We start from the raw sequence: 6,435 nt of genomic DNA, 5'->3' as shown, positions 1-6,435 counted from the left end.
CACACAGTGCGGGGCCTGGCGACCCAGAGGCAACCGTGGGCAGCTCCTGGTGCAGCGCCTGCTTCCAGTGGTGCCTGTAGTCAGTCAAGGTCAAAGCTAGCCAAGGGTCCCAGCAGCCGGGGGGTGGAGGCCATTCATGGAGCCGCTCTGGCTTCCTCTGAACGCTCCAGTTGTCTGAAATTGCAATGATTTAGAAGGATTACGGATATTCTAATTAGGCCATGTATAATTTAATTTCATAGTGGTGAAACTTGCAAGGTCTTCTAACGGTACATGAAACAAACATTTAAGCCTTTGCAAATGAACAGACTTGTCCACTGAGTTGTTATTCACAAAACCCTGTTCCGCTCCAAGCAGTGCATGTGGGACGTATTACGTGTTCAATAAATTAATAAAGTCGTCGACTTCAATGGGAGTTAATTAGACACTGAAAAGAGAAGAGAGAGAGAAAGCCTCCCTCAGAACTTCCATGAGCACCATCTCTTTGATCACCTCCGGGTCTCTGGACTCCGCTCTGCCTGAATCCGTGTGTGAGCCGCCTCCAGGAGCGTCCATGTCACTGATCTAGCCTCCAAAAGACTGTTTTCTTGTAAAACTACTTATTTAGTATTTGAAAAGGCAGAGAGATCTGCTGGTTCACTCTGCAAATGCCAAGGCCAAAGATAGGAACTTGGAGCCCCACCTGGGTCCTCCACGCACGTGGGTGGAAGGGACCCCGAAACTTGCGCCATCGCAGCCGTCATCTGCTGCCTCCCGGGGTGTGCGGAATCAGCATGAGCAGGAGGCTGGACCTGGAAGCAGAGGAGCTGGGACGCAGGCAGGCCCTCTGAGACGGAATGTGGGGTCCCGAAGCGGGTGCTTGACCAGTGCGCCAACCGTCCACCCCAGCACTCACTTTCTCCCTAGGGCTCAACCCATGTGTTCTGCAGGGCTGGTTTCACTCTCGGCTCCAGAGACTGTATGTACCTGGAATACTAGGATAGTGTTCTAAATTCCCCCAGCCACACTCATTAGATCAGAGAGAAACATGACCCAGATGGATTCAGCTGGGGTTGTGGCTAATCCATAGCACTCTCTCTTTTTATTTTTATTATTATTTTAAGATTTTATTTACTTATTTGAGAGACAGACAGAAAGGTCTTCCATCTGCTGGTTCACTCTCCAGATGGCCACAGCAGCCATCCAAAGCTAAGAGCCAGGAGCTGCTTCTGGGTCTCCCACACGGATTCAGGGGCCCAAGCACTTGGGCCATCTTCTGCTGCTTTGGAAGAGGACCACCTGGGACTTGAACTGGCGCCCATATGGGATGCTGGCGCTGCAGGCAAAGGATTAACCTACTGCGCCACAGCGCCGGCCCCTGCCGCTGCTCTTTTTGCTCTCCTATAGCTTCGACTTTTCCAGAGTGTCATAGATTTGGAATCATATGATGCGCAGCCTTTTCAAACTAGCTTATTTCATTTAATAAGATGATGCACTTAAGGTATTTGAAAAGCAGAGTGATAGAGGGAGAGACAAGAGAGAGAAAAAAAGAGAGGTTTTCCACCAACTGGTTCACTCTCCAAATGCATACAACAGCTGGATATGGGCCAGGCCAAAGCCAGGAGCCTGGGACTGCTTCCAGATCTCCCACGTGGGTGTCAGGGGAAATTGGGCCATCTCCATTGCTTTCCATGCGCATTAGCAGGACGCTGGATTGGAAGTGGAGCAGCGGGGACTCAAACTGGCACTCTGATGTGGGATGCCGGTGTCACAGGAGGCAGCTGAACCTGCGGTGCCACACGCCAGCCCCTCATGGCGTTTTGGAGCCAGATAATCCTCCAGTATCTGGACTGGCCACAGTTTGTTTAGCCATTCGCCTTCTGAAGGACATCTCGGATGTTTCCAAGTTTTAATGATTACAAATAAAGCTGTTATATTCATTTGATTGCAGGTTTCTGTGTGAATTTAAGTTTTCAACTCATTTGGGAAAAGACCAAAGAGCACATTTGCTGTATCGCATGGTAAGAATATTCTAGTTTGGGGGCTGGAACTGTGGCATAGTGGGTAGGGCTGCCGCCTGCAGTGCCAGCCTCCCAGGGTAGGTTGGCAGCAGGCTGGGTTTAGGAATGGCACTAGGACTTGGATCCAGGAACTCCAACATGGGACAGCTCTCCGCTATGGCCTAGGAAAGCTGCAGAAGATGGCCCAAGTCCTTGGGCTCCTGCACCCGCGTGGGAGACCAGGAAGAAGCTCCTGGCAGGCCCAGCTCCAGCTGTTGCACCCATCTGGGAAGTGAATTAGTAGAAGATACCTTTCTCTGGGGCCGGCGCCATGGCTCACTTGGCTAATCCTCTGCCTGTGGCACCGGCATCTCATATGGGCACTGAGTTCTAGTCCCGGTTGCTCCTCTTCCAGTCCAGCTCTCTGCTGTGGCCCGGGAAGGCAATGGAGGATGGCCCAAGTGCTTTGCCCTGCACCCGCATGGGAGACCAGGAGGAAGCACCTGGCTCCTGGCTTTGGATCGGTGTAGCGCCGGCCGTAGCGGCCATTTGGGGGGTGAACCAACGGAAGGAAGACCTTTCTCTCTGTCTCTCTCTCACTGTCTAGCTCTGTCAAAATAAATTTTAAAAAAATTAAAAAAGAAGATACCTCTCTCTCTCTTTCTGCCTTTCAAATAAATAAAAATTTTTAAAAAGAGCATTCTAGTTTTTCAGAAGTGGCCAAGCTGTCTTCCAAAGTGGATGCGCCATTCTGCATTCTCACTGGCAATGAATGAGAGTTCCTGACTCCCCATGTCCTCCTCAGCGTTTGCTGGGGTCACTACTTTGGATCTTATTCATTCTGATAGATGTCTGGAGGTCTCTCATTTTAATTTACAGTACCCTGACAATGTATGATGCTGAGTATCTTTGCATAAGCTTACCTGCCATCTGAATATCTTCTTCATGTTTTTTAAATTTTAGTTTATTTTTATTTATTTGAAAGGCACAGAGACAGAGATCTTCCATCCAATTCACTCCCCACTAGAACCAGGGCCGGGCCAGGCTAAAACCAGGAGCCAGGAATTCAAGACAGGTCTCTACCTGGGTGGCAGGGACCACCTGCTGCCTCCCAGGGTGGTGTTGTCGGCAGGAGGCTGGGATTAGGAATGGGGCCAGGACTTGGATCCAGGAACTCCAACATGGGACGGCGGTGTCCCCACCGGTGGCTTAGCCTCACGGCTGTCCAGCTGCCCCTGCTACAGCCTTTATGCTCACACGTCCCAGCTGCTTCTCAACACATGGCTTCATTCACTCTTGCCACATCACGTTGTCAATCAATCTCTTTTTTTCAGACGAGGAAACTGAGACTACAACAGGTGAAGGGACTCGCTCAAGGATACCGTATTAGAACAGAAGGCAAAACCCAGTGGGCTTAGGAGTGGAGACTCCAGAGGCTCACTGGGTTGCCAGGGTGCAGGCAGGGCCGGCTTCAGGTATGGGTGGATCCAGAGACACACAGACGATCGATCACTCCTCTCCCTGTCGCTTGTGCCATTTCCTTTTTCTTAGCTTAATTTTTTTTTAAAGATTTATTTATTTATTTGCAAGGCAGAGTTAGAGAGAGGCAGAGAGAGGTTTTCCATCCGCTGGTTCACTCCCCAGTTGGCTGCAATGGCTGGAGCTGCGCCGATCCGAAGCCAGGAGCCAGGAGCTTCTTCCAGGTCTCCCATGCAGGTGCAGGGGCCCAAGGACTTGGGCCATCCTCCACTGCTTTCCCAGGCCACAGCAGAGAGCTGGATTGGAAGAGGAGCAGCCGGGACTCGAACCGGTGCCCATATGGGATGCCGGCACTGCAGGTGGTGGCTTTACCAACTCCACCACAATGCGGGCCCCTGAGCCTCATTCTTACTTGGGTTCCTGCTCACTGAGGTCCACAGCAGACACAGCCCCATGTCCTGCGAAGCAATCATGGTAGAAAAAGAACACTTCTCTTCCAGTATTTCCAGAAAACATCCCAACCTGGCTCTCACTGGACTGCCTTGGGTCACATGTGCATCTGTGTGCCAGTCAGCCTCAGTGGAACCAGAGACCAAGTGGGGGTGGGGAACCCCCAGGAAACCTGGAGTGCCGCTTGGAGGAGGAGGAGGAGTTGCTGGGTGAGTGGGACTACAGACAGTTTGCAGAGTGGGCCGCAGGGTGGCCCGGGCAGGGCTGTGCCGGGAGCCCAAGGTCCCCATTGCTCAGCTCTGCGTGCACCACCAGCGGCCCAGCTCTCCCTGTTGCCTAGGAACGCAGCTTCAGAACCACAAAACGTAAACACTGGCTACAGAGGATGGTGAGCAGGGCGGGGCGGGCCCTGGCAAACACGGCGTTTGGACTTCGTTCACCTCAGAAGGTGTGCAGACCCCACGGATGACATTCCAAAGCAGATGTCAGGGAGGACACATGGCTGCTTACCTGGGGAATGGGAACGGCTGGGGGATCGGAGCTGGGCAGAGGTCCCCAGGTTTTAAAACGCTGAACCCCGAATCCTGCAGACAGACGGGTTCCATGAAGATTCCTCCCTTCCGCTCTTCCTCTTCCTCCTTCTCCTCCCCTCTGGTTCCTGCCGGCTTCCTGTCTGTTTTCTCCCCTGTAGAGACAGCTTCAGTGCGGTGCAATTCACACCTCCCAGAATCCACCCCTGAAGTGCACGATTCCTGATTTTTGGGTTTTTTGTTGTTGTTGTTGTTTGTTTGTTTGTTTGTTTTTTGACAGATAGAGCTAGACAGTGAGAGAGAAAGGTCTTCCTTCCATTGATTCACCTCCTGAATGGCCACCACGGCCAGAGCTACACTGAGACAAAGCCAGGAGCTGGGTACCTCCTCCTGGTCTCCCATGCAGGTGCAGGGGCCCAAGCACCTGGGCCATCCCCCACCACCCTCCTGGGCCACAGCAGAGAGCTGGACTGGAAGAGGAGCAGCCGGGACTAGAACCCGGCACCCATATGGGATGCTGGCACCGCAGGTGGAGGATTAGCCAAGTGAGCCACGGCGCCAGCCCCTTTGGCAAGTTTTTAATATGACAGCTTCTTCACCACCCCGCTAAGATCTCTCAGGCCTACTCACCCTAGATCTCCATGGCCACACCTCACCCAGGCCACCGCTAATCTACTTTCTGTCTACAAATTGTTTTTTCTAGTTATTTCTTCTCTGTTGATGTTGATTGTCGTTCGTGATGCTAAAAGCAAGACAGTCACGGTAAAGTGGAGAAATCACAGAGAAATGTTTGACACAACAGTGAAAATCCAGACGCTGTAGACATACACAGCCCCGCTGGGGGCTGGGGGCTGGGGGGTCCCGCCTGGGCTGGGCTTACAGCAGGCTCTGTTACCGGAGAAATTGCAGGGTTCTTGTCTTCACGCAAAAAAGAATTCAGGCGTGAGACAGAGAGTAGTGGGAGGTAAAATAGCAAGGTTTATTAGGAAAGGGACATCCATAAGGCGGATGGGCACCTCTCCAGACAGAGCCTGAGAGACTGGGGGGCGGGGGGGGGCGGGGCAAGGAGCGAGGTTACATGTTGAGTGGAGAGATTACACCTGACCAGGCCAGGCAGGCGGCTCAGCAGAGAGGCAGAGGGCTGAGCGCACAGTCCAGTTGAGGCCGGGAGGTGGGGGGGTGTTAAGGAGATGGGTCTTGCTTCCCCACCTCTGCTCCTCTTGGAACAAAGGGCTTTTTGGATGTAAATAGAAAAACTTCTGTCTTGAAGGCCTGACACAAAGGACTTTATGGATGCAAATGTTATCAGACAGGAGGAAGGGAGCAGGGTGTTTGAGATGCAGATACTGGGCTGCACCTGGGAGATTGTGGAAGCTTGTCAGGCAGGAGGCAGGAGGGGTGGGGGCCTCCACCTGGCAGGTTATCAGGTGGAAGGGGGCAGGGCAGGGCAGGATGTCAATACCGGGCTGCTCCTGAAACCCCATCGGGATGACCCCGAGATGCAGCATATGCGGACATAGATGTCTTCTCCTTAGGCCCATTACACACACATAAGCTCATAACTGACTTCCTACCTCACAGCTCTTCCCTGCAGGTGTGGAACAATTCAAAGATGGAGGCATAAAGAGGCACAGGAGAGCAGGATTTACCCAGAGCCAAACCAAAGTGCAAACTCAAGCACCAAGTCATGTGTGGACAAACAGCCCACAGCGCCAAAAAGCCCCACAGGAAAGCGCCCACCAGGGAAACAGCGCCCACAGCAAGGCCAGGCCTTTATAGCCTGCAGAGGCAAAGGGGTGAGGGTCGGGGTGGAACTCAATGAATATTCAGAAGGGGGCGGAGTTTGGGTGGAGCTCAAGCCCCACCCAGTTCTGTGCTGTTTTTAGGAAATATCGGAAGTGTCACAGTGTCAGATGCATGCAGGGACTGGGAGTGCCCCCCCATGGAAGTTTTATTAAAATGAGTTAAACAGTACAGGGTGGAGAGAAACATCCTGC

The sequence above is a fragment of the Lepus europaeus genome, chromosome 10 (genome assembly GCF_033115175.1).
Source record: "Lepus europaeus isolate LE1 chromosome 10, mLepTim1.pri, whole genome shotgun sequence".
In the NCBI taxonomy this organism is placed as follows: Eukaryota; Metazoa; Chordata; class Mammalia; order Lagomorpha; family Leporidae; genus Lepus; species Lepus europaeus.
The sequence above is the reverse complement of the archived record's forward strand: the minus strand, read 5'-3'. Positions refer to the sequence as shown.